The 15,404-nt window shown below is 38.9% G+C and overlaps 1 protein-coding gene across 3 annotated transcripts in view; it reads left to right on the top strand.

Annotated features, from left to right (window-relative positions):
• LARP4B (La ribonucleoprotein 4B) overlaps positions 1–15,404 on the top strand; it is a 79,863-nt gene that overhangs the window by 7,052 nt on the left and 57,407 nt on the right. The window contains exon 1 of one of the 3 annotated variants that reach the window (XM_054591596.1): positions 10,489–10,617. The exons of the other annotated variants lie outside the window; for them this stretch is intronic. The gene's annotated coding sequence lies outside the window, so the exon portion shown is untranslated. Of the gene's footprint in view, positions 1–10,488; positions 10,618–15,404 lie in introns of those variants that run through there. 3 annotated transcript variants of the gene reach the window in all.

The following is a 15,404-nucleotide window of genomic DNA, read 5'->3' on the forward strand; positions in this document are numbered from 1 at the left end:
ATGCTTTCTGGAAGAGAGTGCTTTGAAATCTTAAATGACCATGAGTTTTAGTGTTGAAGTCAAGCCCACAGCACTCTGGGCATACTGTTCCTTTCAGTTTCAGAATTTTGAGAGTGCATTTGATTGTCATTATGGAAGTTTTTAATTTGTAACTCAGGATAAGTTTTTATGAGAGCATAATATTACAGCTCAAGATAAAAACATAGGTGTTTTCTCAAAGTCATTATATTGCTACAAATTGTATTTATTACTAGATAATTTTATGAACAGGTGAATAAAAGTTAGATTATTAACTCCCAGTTTACAGTTTGCTGAGTGGAGGTGAGATTAGGGAGTTTATTGATAATCTGTAAAGAATACTTACCAAATGTTTAGTAATAATAATTAACAATACTTTTAATCAGTTTTAATCTAGTGATGTGGAGTATTTTGTTTTTAACAGTGCCATTGTCATCTTTCTGGAATTATAGTACTGAGAGGGAAAACCTTAATTCTTTTTGACTAGTCATGTAGTGTTCAGTGTGAATAAAACAACATGTTGAAGTATGGCAGTCATTTTCTGAGACTTTGGAGTTTTGGTCTATATCATTTTATAACTGAGGTTTTGATAACTAGTTTCTTAAAATAACAGCCAGAAGTTACTGTAACACTGCAGTAGCAGTTTTAGGATTTTAGAGCTCTGAAGACTCAGAAACTGAAGCCCACAGAAGTAAAATTAATTAGAAATATGGCTCGTTAGTTGGTGGTAGAGTGAAGACTATAACATTGATGTCTTCTCTAAGTTAAGTTTTCTATTGCACTATAATTATGGAACTCACATTAGATACTTCTCCAGGTATAGTCTTAACAATGGTATTTCAAAAGAAAAATTGAAATTGGAGAAAGTGTTAACTTTATATATATGCTATAGATTTTAGGTCAACATTTTTTTAAAGCAAATTCTTAAAGCAGCTATTAAACTGTTTTTTAAAACATTGAAATAAAGTATTTAGTTCAGGAAAATTAATGGTTTTTTTTTTTTTTTTTTTTTTTTTGTCATTTTAGATAACCTATTAGCTTTAATCCATTTAGGAAGGCTCTAAATAGGTCTTCCAGTTTGTCTCGTATAGTGAGACTGCAGTTTATGTGTTTTCTTTGAGAAATAGCCTAAGAGGCATTTATATAAATTCAGTGGTTCCTGTCCTGAAGTATTCTGATAGTTGTAAACCTTCATGTCCATGCTGCTGGCTCAGGGCTCCGTGTTCAGGCCTTGGCCATGTTAGTACCTCTATCCTTACCATACCCATCACCTTCCTGAAAGGAGAGAAGTGGCTTGCTGTGAGCACTGTGCCACCTCTCTTGGTAAAACTTATTATCTTCAACAATTGTTGTTATTTAATACCTGCTGATTTCAGATTTAACAGCCTGCAGCTCTCCTACAGAATTGAGGAATGAAAAAAGATTGCCATAGTTTTCCCCCAAAACTATATTTGGTGATAAATCAGAGGACCCAAAGCCCTTGCTTTTTTAAAATTCTCACCCAAGGATATGTTTTTATTGATTTTAGAGAGAGAGGAAGGGGGAGGGAGGGAGGAAGGAAGAAAGGAAGGAAGAAAGAGAGAAACATCGCTGTGAGAGAAAGGTCCATCAGTTGCCTCCTGCACGCATCCTGACCAGAATCGAACCTGCAACCTAGGTATGTGCCCTGACTGGGAATCAAACCAGCAACGATTTTTGTTTTGTTTTGTTTTGTTTTTTATTTATCAGTCATGTTAATTCTATTACAGTTGTCTCAATTTTTTGCCCCTTTACCCCCCTCCACCAACCCACCCCCATCCCCCGCTCCCACAGTCAGTTCCCACTCTGTTGTCCATGTCCATGGTTCATTCATAAATGTTTTTTGTCTAGTCCCTTCCCCTTCTTTCTACCATAGTCCTCTTTCCTCCTCCCCTCTGGTCACTTTCAGTCTGCTCCTTGTTTCTGCAGCAACCATTTTGTGTATGGAACAATGCTCCAATCAACTGAGCCACCTGGCCAGGACCAAAGCCCTTGGTTTTGTTTTTGTTTTTTTCCCATTTGTTTTTCAGAACATTTATTTTGCTATTTGGGAAATAGACCTGGAGACAGTTCTTCAAATGAGGAAATAGCAGAAAATGCAATATGCTTAGCTTCTTGCTTCTAGGTCCACTGCAGGTTGCACCACTGAAAACACGTATGTGTCCTGAATAGTACTTTAGGTCTAAGTAACCTGATAGAGGTGAGGGCTAGCCACATAGCATAGCTAAGCATCAGATATGCTGGCTTTGACTAGAAAGTTTTTTTCTTAAGATTTTATTTTTATTTTTTTAATTTTTATTTTATTTATTTTTAGATAGAGAGGAAGGGAGAGAGGAAGAGAGGGAAACATCAATGTGTCGTTGCCTCTCGTGCACCCCCCACTGGGGACATGGCCCACAACCCAGGCATGTGCCCTGACTGGGAATTGAACCAGCAACCCTTTGGTTCGCAGGCTGGCGTTCCATTCACTGAGCCACACCAGCCAGGGCAGATTTTATTTATTTTTTAGAGAAAGGGAAGAGAGGAAGATAGAGGGAGAGAAACATTGACATGCAAGAGAAACATGATTGGTTGTCTCTTGCAAACCCCCAACTAGGGACCTGGCCTGCAACCCTAGCATGTGTTCTGACTAGGAATCGAATTGGTGATCTTTTGGTTCTCAGGCTGGCGTTCCATTCACTGAGCCACACAGGCCAGGGCTAGAAGTTGTAATAGTTTTTATAGTGATGATTGTTGAGATCAGGGGTATCCCACATCTTAAGGCTGAACAGTAATTTAGCGTTATTGGACCCGATTCTGATAGTTTGCTTAGAACTGTTATTGTGATGTTACGTACATTGTTTGTTGAACTATAATCCTAATTGGCATAGGAGTTATGATCCAGTTATTTATAAAGTAGAGATATATTATGCCTTTAGAATATCAAACAGAGATTTTCAAAACTTGTATATATTTTTGAATTTATTATTCTAGAACTTAAATTCTTTTTTTAAATGTATCCCTTTAGTAAGGAACAATTCATGTTAGGGGGTGTTCATTGTATTTTAACAGTAACTGTTTTGAACTGTTATAGTGAACAAGTGAAAGCATGTTCAGTTGTCACTTTTAATATTTAAGGATTGGGATTGGATTCTTTGCTTGGACACAGTGGCTTCCTGAGTACAGTGTGGTATTTCATAGCTGGCTAGGTCTGACCTCTGGCTCTCTAGTTACTGTAGTAACAGTAATGACTACATTTTAAATTTTATTTTTATATATATTTTTTTAATTGATTTTAGAGAGAGGGAAAGAGAAACATTGATGTGAGAGAGAAACATCAGTCGGTTGCCTCTTGTACATGCCCCGATTGGGAATCGAACCCTCAGCCTTGTGGTGTATGGGATGATGTGCCAACCAACTGAACTACCTGGTCAGGATGTGAATGCATTTTTAAAAAGCATGTGGTCTGTGCTATACATACCCTAAAAATGCTCACAGTAGGCAAAATGGGCATAACTAGCACACCACCTAGACAGTGGGGAGTTTGGGTTAATTTCCTTCTCAGACTCTCAGCCTGTTGATCATAATTTGAGAGGGGGAATGTCCTTGGGCTTCTGAGTTTGTGTTTAACATTTTAGTATATATCTGTTTTTCTAGTGGAAGGGCTCATAGCTTTCAGCAGATTTCAAAAGGATCTCTGACCTCTTCCTTCAATACAAATAACAGTTTCAGTATGTTTGCCACTTAGGAACTTCTTCAATGATTTGTTATTTTGATAATGTAATTTGTTACAGTAACCCTTACTTTGTATTTAACTGTTCTATATTTAGATCCCAAGTGCACAGTTACACATATGCACACATGTATACATGTATAAGATCTAGAGAATATCTAAAATAGGATGAAAATGAATTCAAAGTAATTTTAATTTTACCCTAACCTAAAAATACTTCCTTTTCCCCTATTACCACATCATTTGGGATATGTAACAACACAGTCTTTCACTTGGATTTATCTCATTTTCTGAGCTTTATATTTTAAATCCTAGGAATTTCTTCCCACATGTGTATTGCACAAAAGACAAAACTACTAAACATGTATTTCTTGAGATTCTGTTCTTTTATGTACATGTCAGGAATACAGTAGTTGCGAAGGTAGATATAGTCCTGTTGTCCTGTACTGGAGCAACAGGACTCATTTGACATGCTGTATCACTGAGTATAAGGGGTTTTAGACTCAGGCTCTGTGGGGAGGATGGTGAGTGACATCTCAGCTGTCCTTGCTTGTTTTCAGTGTAAGCTGAGAGGTGGGAGAGAGGAGCCTTATGTTCCAGGAGTGTTGATCTGTGGAAGAACTGGGGTTAGGGAAGGCTTGAACAATTGGGGTAGTAATTCTGAGGTGATGGTTATCTGAACTATTTAGACAATACAGATGGGGAGATGCAAGCTTATTTGAGAGGAAGATGTTAGAAATGTATTTGTAGGTTTCTGTTTTAGGCAGGCAGGTAGACGATGTACTGTCTTTCTTTGAGATCAAGGGATCAGTAATCAGTTTTTGCTTGTTTATTTGTTTTAAATGGGTGGGGGAGGTGAATTTCTGGAGTCTGTAGGTCAAAAAAATTTTTGCAAGAAATTAGCTTATTTGCACTGATATTCAGCATATGCTATTAACTGAAGCCCTGAAAACCTGAGAGTAGAAGAGCTGAACTGAGGCACAAAGAGGAAGATAGGAGCTTCAGGTGTGATGCTTTTCTGGTGAGACTATTTACCTGTGGGTAGTCAAGTGCTGGGGCTGGCGGGCCACTCTCTACTTTGTCTCTTTCTCTCTACCAGTTGAATTGTGCTTATTAGAGCCAGTTCTGCTTGTCCCTAAACTTCTTTAGGGCTGCTGTACTCAATTAGTGCAATTTCATGATTTAACTAATATAAACTGATAAAAATAGTGCAAAAACAGTTACTCATAGGAAAAGTAATTTGACAACCTTGGAGAGTGTCAATAACAGGAAAATCACTAGGAAGATTGCTATTAAACTAGGTATATGAATAAGATGGCTATGAAAAATTGGGGGATGAAGGTGGCAGAGGCAACGTGAAGGAGGAAAGATGGAAGGCTACCAGGCTGCCCAAGAGACTGCTTTTGTGGTTGATGAATCGATCACACTGTAAAAGTGGCCACAGATACTGCAAATAGTGGTAATACCTTGTCAGCAGAGCAACATGAATCAGTGTTCAGAAATTGCCATGAATACCAAATGCAGTAGAACCAACTTTAGGCCAACTCACCAAGATGGGAAAAACCTTGAAATACATTGACCTTTGTAGTTATGCAGAAGCATGGAGTGGGATTACACCCCACAAGTGCTTCTTCTGGGACAACTCTGCTAATGGGGAGCAAGACCACTGCAGTTCCTGTGGCCTGGCCATGTGACTTCTTTGTACAGCCTGTCATCTTTCTCTTTTTGTCACATTTCTCTTCCACCTTCAAGCTACCACATTTCTCTTCCACCTTCAAGCAACCAGGTGTGAATTCAGTGAATACCTTTCTCATTCTTTTTAAGTGTATGTTTTTCTTAGTATATTTTATTGATTATGCTATCACAGTTGTCCTATTTTTTTTTTCTGCCTTTTATATCCCTCTACTCTGCAGCCCCTTCTCTCCAGTATTCCCCCTTAGTTCATGTCCATGGGTCGTACATACAAGTGCTTTGGCTTCTCTATTTCCTATACTATTCTTAACAGCCTCCTATCTTATTTTGTATATACCAATTATGTTTCTTATTTCCTGTATCTTTTCCCCCGTTCTCCCTCCTCCTCCCAGCTGAAATCCCTCCATGCGATCTCCATTTCTGTGATTCTGTTCCTGTTCTAGTTTGCTTAGTTTGATTTTTAGGTTCCGTAGTTGATACTTGTGAGTTTGTTGTCATTTCACTGTTCGTAGTTGTGATATTCTTTTTCTTAAAATATGGCCCTTTAACATTTCATATAATAAGGGCTTGGTGATGATGAACTCCTTTAGCTTTACCTTATCTGCCCTTCCATTCTAAATGATAGCTTTGCTGTATAGAGTAATCTTGGACATAGGTCCTTGCTCTTCATAACTTTGAATACTTCTTTCCAGCCCCTTCTTGCCTGCAAGGTTGCATTTGAGAAAGCAGCTGATAGTCTCGTGGGAACTCCTTTGTAGGTAACTGTAAGATTCTCTCCTTATCTTTAACCTCGGATAATTTAATTGTGATGTGTTTCGGTGTGTTCCTCCTTGGGTCCAACTTCTTTGGGACTCTCTGAGCTTCCTGGATCTCCTGGAAGTCTATTTCCTTTGCCAGATTGGGGAAGTTTTCCTTCATTATTTTTTCAGATAACTTTTCAATTTCTTGCTCTTCCTCTGCTCCCTCTGGCATCCCTATGATTCAGATGTTGGAATGTTTAAAGTTGTCTTGGAAGGTCCTAAGCCTCTCCTCATTGTTTTGAATTCTTGTGTCTTCATTCTGTTCTGGCTGAAAGTTTATTCCTCCTTTCTGTTCCAAATTGTTGATTTGAGCCCGTTTCCTTCTCTTCATTGTTGGTTCGCTGTTTTTCTTTATTTCATTTTGGATAGCCTTCACTTCTTCCTTTATCGTGTGGCCATACTCAATCATTTCTGTGAGCATCTTGATTACCAGTGTTTTTGAACTCTGCATCAGGTAGGTTGGCTATCTCTTCATCTCTTAGTTCTTTTTCTGAAGTTTTGATCTGTTCTTCCATTTGGGCCATATTTTTTTGTCTTGGTGCAACTGTTATGTTGTAAGGGACAGAGCCTTAGGTATTTGCCAGGGCGGGGCAGCCCACTTTGCTGTGTTGTGGTGCTGTATGTGGGGGCAGTGTCAGAGCGGGAACCATGCTGGTTGCGCGGCTCTCAACCTGCTTTCATTCACTTCCCCCACTACCCACTAGTGAGTTGCACCCTTCTGGTGCTGATTCCTGGGTAGGGGGGTTTGTGTAAGTTCTAGGACCCTGTGGGCCCCTCCAAGAGACTCTCCTGTGAGACTGGCAGTTTCTCCCACTGCTGCAATCTCCATGGGTTCTTACAGCGAGAGGTTCTGAGGCTTTATTTTCCTGTGCTGGAACCCTGGGTTGCGCAGTTTGTCTTGCTCCCCTGTTCCTCCTGGTTATCTGCATGTGAATGTGGGACTACCAGGTCCATCAGCCACCTTGCTACACATCCTCTCCACCCCAGCTGCCTGTCTCCACCCCTCCTACCAGTCTGGATGAATGTTTCTTCTTTAACTCCATGGTTGTTGGACTCATACAATTTGATTTTCTGGGAGTTCTGGTTGTTTTTTGTTTTTAAATTGGTTGTTTCCTTCTTTTGGTTGTGCGAGGAAGCGAAGCATATCTACCTATGCCTTCCTCTTGGCCAGAAGTTTAAGTGTGTTTTTTTGTGTGTGGCATGCTCAACTATAGAGGAAAAAACCCAAATGACTACATTGTTCTAGGAACCGTGCACCCTTAGTTAGAGGAGTTGTTTACCATAGGTCAGACCCTGTATGGCCATTTGTCTTAACTCTTGAGTATTTTTTTTTTGAAAGATGCTAAAAACTGAAATTTGCTAGTGTGAAACTTTACTCTCTGAAATGATTCAAATAGACTGATTTTCTACATTTTGCACTTTTGTTTTGAATAATATATTATTCCAACTTTAAGAATTGGGGAATAATCATTCTAGAAGCATTTTGATATTCAGATTATTCTTTAAGTATCTCACTTGTATTTTAAATGTTTTTATTTATTTTTAGGGGGAGGAAGGAAGGGAGAAGGAGAGGGAGAGAAATCAATGTGTGGTTGCCTCTCATGTGCCCCCTACTGGGGACGTGGCCCACAGCCCAGGCATGTGCCCTGACTGTAAATTGAACTGGTGACCCTTTGGTTCAAAGGCCAGCACTCAATCCACTGTGCCACGCCAACCAGGGCTAACTTGTACTTTAAAGAAGAAATTGAAAATCTTACATGAAAAGGAAATGAGAACATGTAATAATAGACCGACTTCATCTACAAAGAAAGCCCAAGTGAAGGAGCACATACAGTTAAATGGGAAAGGATTTGCCTGTCAGTTTGTAGAATTGTTTATTGTAATTTACTTTATAGTTACTGCCAGTCACATAGGGCAGAGGGAGAGCATCAGGGTAGGGGGTCATGAAAAAGAAGGAGGACGAAAGCAGGCAGGGAAGAGTAAGCATCAGGCAAATCCCAAATCCGCATTTGAAGAAGAGAGAGTCCTGCCCACCCCCTAGGTCTAGCAGCAAGGAGGTCCCCAGCCTCTTGGTTTGTCTTCTCCTGTCCCTGCTTTCTGCACCTCCACTCTCTTTCCCTGTGGCTTTGTTTTGGAAGACAAAGGCTGGAAATGTTTAGAGTGGGGTGTCCAACCTTTCAGTGTCTGCGCCACACTGGAAGAAGAATTATCTTGTGCCACACATTAAATACATTGTGACATGTAATCACAAAAAAACTCATAATGTCTTAAATTTACAATTTTGTGTTGGACCACATTCACAGCTATCCTGGGCTGCCTGTGGGCTGCGGGCTGCGGGCTGCGGGCTGCGGGCTGCAGGCTGCAGGCTGGACACCCTGGTAGACAGTGACAGGGAGGAAGAGGTTGGCGATAATGGATAAGAGGAGGGAATGGGATCCATACCACAGATAAAGGACTAGTGCTCATTTAGTTAACAGTTGTTTTTTTCTTCTTTTTCTCCAGAACTCCTTTGATTTAGAAACTCCTGAGAAAAGTCATTCACTTTTATGTAATTTTTTGAAGTCATATATACATTTAGGCTGTATTTGGGTCTCTTGCATTGACTTCTGAGGTCTGATTTTCCAGAGCTACATGGGAATATAATTGTTATGGAATGTTTCTTTTTTTCTCTGGAGTGCTGAGAAATGTGTATGCATTATGGATACTAAATTCAAGAAAGGAATGATGTACATTCATGTAGCTCTTTAAATGAGACCTTTTAAAAAAGATTTTACTTATTTTTTATTTTTAGAGAGGGGGAAAGGAGGAAGAAAGAGAGGGAGAGAAACAGCAATCGGTTGCCTCTCTCACGCCTCAAACTGGGGACCTGGCCCGCAGCCCAGGCAGTGCCCTGGCTGGGAATTGAACCAGCAACCTTTTGGTCTGCAGGCCGGCACTCAGTTTACTGAGCCACACCAGACGGGGTATGAGGCATATTTTATCATCACTTATAAAGTTGTTCAGTGGCTTTGAATTTTTAAGGAAAGTGGTTTACATGTTGATTAACAAGATCTTAGGAGCTCTGTGGGCTTTAGTCAGGACAGGAGGAAGACAGGTTGTGCATTTCACAACCATCTGTTGCTTCAAACAGCAGTTTACTGTGTTGGAACTCTGCAGAATCTTTGCAATTTTCTCCATGACTTGCTGAATTTCATTGTCCTTCATTTGAGGAAATGTTACACGTTTGAGGTGTTCTTGCTGTTTTATTAACATAGAGGTACCTTTGCCCCACAGCAAAGTTTTTACTTCAGTATACTTGAAAACTGTATCTTGGTAATACTTAAAGAAATTGCTTTGTTACAGGATGAAGTGAAATACTCTATCAGTATCAGGTATATACAGTTATCTGCCTGCCTGTCTATTCATTTATCTGTGTATTTGGAGGGAGATAGAGAGGGGGAGAAATGTTGATGTGTGAAAGAAACATCAATTGGTTGCTTCTCTTATGTGCTCCAACTGGGAAATGAACCCACAACCCAGGCATGAGCCTTGACAGAAAATTGAACCACTGACCTTTCATTTTGTGGGACAATGCCCAACCAGCTCAGCCATACCAGTCAGGGTGGTTTTGTTGTTGTTTTATTTTTTTACTAAGTCAATTTATGTATAGTTGTGGGACTTCACAGTTCTACCACCCCTACTTCAGGTTTTTCAGTGCCCTTTTAGGGATCAGCATGTCCCTATCTCAGCAGCACAAGGTTCAAGTACCTCTAAGTTGCTTTCCAGCTCTGACATTGTTCTTTAAAATGTTGAGTTTTAAGTTGGCTTGACACTGCCCCATCTTGCTCTTTAAGTATTATGTACTTACAATTGAAAAACTGTAGTTATGTGGTAATAAATTGTAAGGTGTAGTAGAATGTGATCAGCAACCCTTGGAAAAAAGCAGAATTCATTAGAAGTTTGAGGTGAATGAGTCTGAGACTTTCCATTGAAGAGCTGAACAAGGTACTATCTGGACTTCTTTTTTTTTTTTTTTAAATCCTCATTTGAGGATGTTTTTTTTCACTGCTCTTAGAGAGAAAGGGTGGGGGAGAAAGAGAGAAGCATCGATTAGTTGTCTTCTCATATGTGCCCCAAATAGGGATTGAACCTATAACCTTTCGGCCTACATACAGGACAACACTCCAACCAACTGAGCCACACTGTGGTTTAGGGCCAGAGTTCATTTTTGAAGAAGACTTCGAGATCTCTTAAGACTTTTGTGGTACTGATTCTGACTTTTCCTTGATACAGGTGAATACTAATGCTAGATTTGACCATCAGTGTTTTTTTCTTTTCAAACCTGAATGACAGAAAGTCAAGATACTGAACCAGGCAGTTCTGCTCTTTGTCTAAAAGGTAATACTACATCTGAAATATCAGCAGCAAGTTGTTTCTTTCCCCTGTTATGGACTCTAGATACATTGTGTTTGCCATTGAGGGAGGTTAGTGTGTGTGGCTAAGACAAGAGAAACAGAAGTGTAGTGGAAAGTGTCTCCAGCAAATGAAAAGACTTGGGGGTGAGATTGAGGGGACCTGAATAAGGCAAGAAAAATGGGGCTCTCAGTGCAGTATGCTGCCAGGTCAGATGCTGCAAATCTGGCATGGCAGGCATTACCATTTTCTAATGTGAAGTAGTTTTAAATGAACAGAATGTTCTTAGAAAAATGGAGGTTAGAATGTGTCGTAAACAGACTTGACAGAGGGCACAGCTTTTCCCCTATGGAATTGAACATTTTTGTTTAAAATATTTCTTATATTTTACTCCTTCCATTTTAGGTTAAATGAAGTAGGCATGCTGCATTGTATCTCTGATAAAGAGCCAGAAATTATACTTTGAGGGCAGAAAGGCTGTGTCTCTAAGGATGTGATTCCCTACATCAACTTTACACTTAGTTTTACAAAATAACCATTAAGACCACAAGCAAAGTAAGAGATAGGATTTTTAATCTTCATATTGTTTCACATAGCATTTTGTTTAGGCTTCTTTATAACCAAGTACTGGAGTGGTGGTTTGGAGTTTGTCAGAGATTTAATAGATGAAATACTTCTTCTTAGCAGAGGGTTAATGAGATGATCTAAACTCTTTAGTTTTGTTTAGAATCCTAATGATCATTCTAAATAATTATCCTCTCCAAGGCAAGATAATTTGTCATAAGCCAATTGTAAGGCTTAAAGCTGGAAAGGACCTTTTTCTTTCCTTTCCTTTTTTCTTTCCCTTTTCCTCCTTCCTCCCTCCTCCTCCCTCTTCCTCTTCCTCTTCTTCCTCTTTCTTCTTCATTGTTGGATTACTAGGTAAGTTCCAAATTAAAAGCAATTAGTGGGAAATTATATTTGGCCAAGAAGAAAGTTTTTCATCTTGTGTCTGATTTATACCCTCCCTAGGAGCAGAACCAGATCAATATATAAAAATAAATCCCCTTTTCCCACTACTACCTTTATAAATAGAAGTGCAGGTGAACATATATAAAATGCAATTTAAAAAGTTAATCTTGAAATTTATTGGCAACATCTGCTTAGGAGTATTTCCATACTGGTTGCCAGTTAAATGTGTAATTAAACAATTATTCTACTGAGATGGGATTCCTTTCTTTTATTTGTCAGTGTCTTTGAGTGACACATTACGACTCAATAGAAAGAATAGACTATCATGGAGATATTGAATCTTAAAAAAGAAGACAAAGAGCCATAATAATATCTTCTGGAAACAGCTATCTGTTTCTGTGTAAATATCCCCCCTACTGTAGCTTACAAATTAAGTTGAGTATACAGGTGATTCTTGAACAAAGTTTGAGCTATATGGGTCTACTTATGTGCAGAATTTTTCAATAAGTACAGTTAGCCCTTTATATCCGCAGGTTTAAACATCCTCGGATCAAAAACAGCATTTTCACATTCCCAACTGCCCCAACCACGGATGGGAAATACTGTTTTTGATGTGCAGTGGAATTTGCAGGTGTGAAGGGCTGACTGTAGAGTCAAGGATTACACTTGGGTTTAAGAGCCTAAGGGTCTGTGCTCCTAAAACCGGCATTGTTCAAGGGTCAACTTGTGTAATCTGTGGAAGGTATAGCACCTAAGATACAAATTACTCTGTTGTAAGACAGGAACATACAATTTAGATATTTTATACTAATGCCAACAGCTGTGAGATACAGTATAATCCAACCAGCAGCACAAGGCAGATGAACAAGGAATTATAATTCCTATTATGGTATTTTATTTTTTTATGCCCCTCTAGTGATGGGCATATTGTGTTCATTAAAGAAAGTTACTATCAACAAATATCAACAAATGTCCTTCCAATCCCAAAATGCTGTGATTGTCCTTTAATCATTTGATTTTGCTTCTTTGATCATTTTTGTTTTTTTCTAATGGGTTTATTTAGTTTCAGAGGTTTGGAAGGTAAACTGACTTTTTACAAAGTTATGTTTAGGCATTGAAAGTAACTAATTTTGACTTTTCTAATCGATCCTCAAAGGGGTCATGCAGTACTTAATTAGGACAGTCTCTGAAGTTCCTAAGCTCATTTTCCATCTTTAGTCAAATTGTGTTTACTTATCTAGTTGACTGTTCATTTACTGGGTTTTTTGTTTATTTTTCTTTTTTGTAAAATGATCCTAGTAATTATGCTGAGGTTCTTATACTGTGTAGTAGCATCTTATACTATCCAACTCCTTCATCTCCTTTGCTCTGCAACTCAGAGATCTAACTCTGATCTCTTCTGATCCAGAGACAAATCATGTTTCCATATCACCCTTTTGTAGCAAGAGAAAGAATTTCATGCTCTTTAGGAGAATGATATCTTTTTGTTTTAGAAATCATTCAGTTCTCAAACTATGAATATCATTGTTATTTGAAAATCCACTGAAGTACACCAGGCACATATATGAAAATAAAGCTTCTAAATTCTAATAACCTCTAGTAGTTTATAGTCCTGTAAGACAGGAATACATTGTTCTGAGAAGTGCAGTGATTTTGTTGTGCAAACATCATAGAATACAAGGTATAGCCTACTACATACCTAGGCTGTATGGCATAATCTATTATACTACACTGAATACTGTAGGCAGTTGTAACACAATGGTAAGTATGTGTATTTAAACATAGAAAAGGTTCAGTGAAAATACAGCATAAAAAATAAGAGGAGGGGGGAGAGAGAGAGTGAGAGTGTGTGTGTGTGTGTGTTTGAGTTAGAAGGACAGGGCTTTGGAGATGAGCACTCTTGGAGGGAGAGTAGATGTCAGGTGGAGTGAGGGAGGGAAGAGAAGGGGAGAAAAAAGGAGCTCAGAGCTCTGAAGAGACACAGAGATAGAGCTTGGGATGAGAAATAATAAAAAGGAGAGGGAGAGAGGTAGATAGTATGTTTGAGGGAGAGGGGGAGAGTTGGACTGGGAGGAAAGAGAAAGAATAACTGAGGGAAGGGAGGTGAGTGTGTGCGCACCAGTGTGTGTTCAGGAGCAGGCGTGGGCAGGCTCTCTTCTCCCTAGTCCTCTCCCCTCACTCCCTGACACCTCTGGACTCCAGCCAGTGCGTGGACACAGGATGAGTGGGTAGTATGCTGAGCTTCCTTGTCTAGACAGACATTTTGAAACTGTTTACCAAAGTGGCTGTGACATTTTACAGTCACACCGGCAATGTAGGAAGGTTCCAGTTTCTCTACATTGTTGCCAACACATTGTTTTTTATTGTAGCCATCTCAGTGAATGGGAAGTGATATCTTGTGTTTTGATTTACATTTCCTCTGTGATGATGAGCATCTTTTCATGTGCTTATCTGCCATTTTTAACTTGTCTCTAATACTGAGTTTGAGGAATTCTTTATTCTAGATATAGAGGGTCTGGCACAAATAACACCCCTTTTTAATGCAAAATCATAAGCAGGTAATTCTGTGACATAACAATATCACACTCAAGCACACCATATGACATTTTAGATGAAATGTTCAAATTAAAACTATAAATTATTATATCCATATTATTACCCTACCAAGAACAGTCAAGCAGACCTTACTTTTGCTGGAGCCTGTATGCTCCTTATCAGATATATAATTTGTAGATATTTTTTCTCATTCTGTTGGTTATTTTTTCACTTTCTTGATGATGTACTTTACAGCACAAAAGTTGTTAATTTGGATGAAGGCCAATTTTTTTTTTTTTTTTTTGCTGCTTGCATATTTGGTGTCCTAAGAAGCCATTGCTTGATTCAAGCTTATGAAGATTTACTCCAATGTTTTCTTCTAAGTTTTGTAGTTTCAGCTCTTTTATATATTTTTAAAATTATTTTTTATTGATTTTGCTATTACAGTTGTCCCAATATTTCCCCCTTTGCCCCTGTCCACCCAGTACCCCCACACCCTCAGGCCATCCCCACACCATTGTTCATGTCCATGGGTCATGGATATAAGTTCTTTGGCTACTCCATTTACTATGCTGTACTTTACATCCCCATGGCTATTCTCTAACTACCTATTTGTATTTAATCCCCTTACCTCTTCACCCATTTCCCAACAACACCCTCCCATCTGGCAACCCTCAAAACTCTCTCCATATCCATAATTCTGTCTCTGTTGTTCTTGTTTGCTTAGTTTGTTTTTTAGATTCACTTGTTGATAGATACGTATGTATTGCCATTTTATTGTTCATAGTTTTAACCTCCTTTTTCTTAAGTCCCTTTAACGTTTCATATAATAATGGTTTGTGATGATGAATACTCCTTTAGTATTTTTCTTGTCTGGGAAGCACTTTATCTGCCCTTCGACTCTAAATGGTAGCTTTGCTGGGTAGAGCAATCTTAGCTAAAGGTCTCTGCTTTTCATGACTTTGAATATTTCTTGTCAATCTCTCCTAGCCTGCAAAGTTTCTTTTGAGAAATCAGTTGACAGTCTTAGGGGAATTCCCTTGTAGGTAACCAACTGCTTCTCTCTTGCTGCATTTAAAATTCTCTATGTTACCTTTGGCATTTTAAATATGATGTGTCTTTAAGAGTGGGTCTATCTTGTTTGGGACTCTCTGTGCTTTCTGGACTTTCATGTCTGTTTCCTTCACCAAAATAGGGACATTTTCTTTCATTATTTTCTCAAACAGATTTCCAATTTCTTGCTCTTTCTCTTCTTCTGGCACCGCTATGATGCAAATGTTGGACCT

Source organism: Pteronotus mesoamericanus, unplaced genomic scaffold (genome assembly GCF_021234165.1).
Source record: "Pteronotus mesoamericanus isolate MK-2021 breed Mesoamerican mustached bat unplaced genomic scaffold, CSHL_Meso_final scaffold_232, whole genome shotgun sequence".
Lineage (NCBI taxonomy): Eukaryota > Metazoa > Chordata > Mammalia > Chiroptera > Mormoopidae > Pteronotus > Pteronotus mesoamericanus.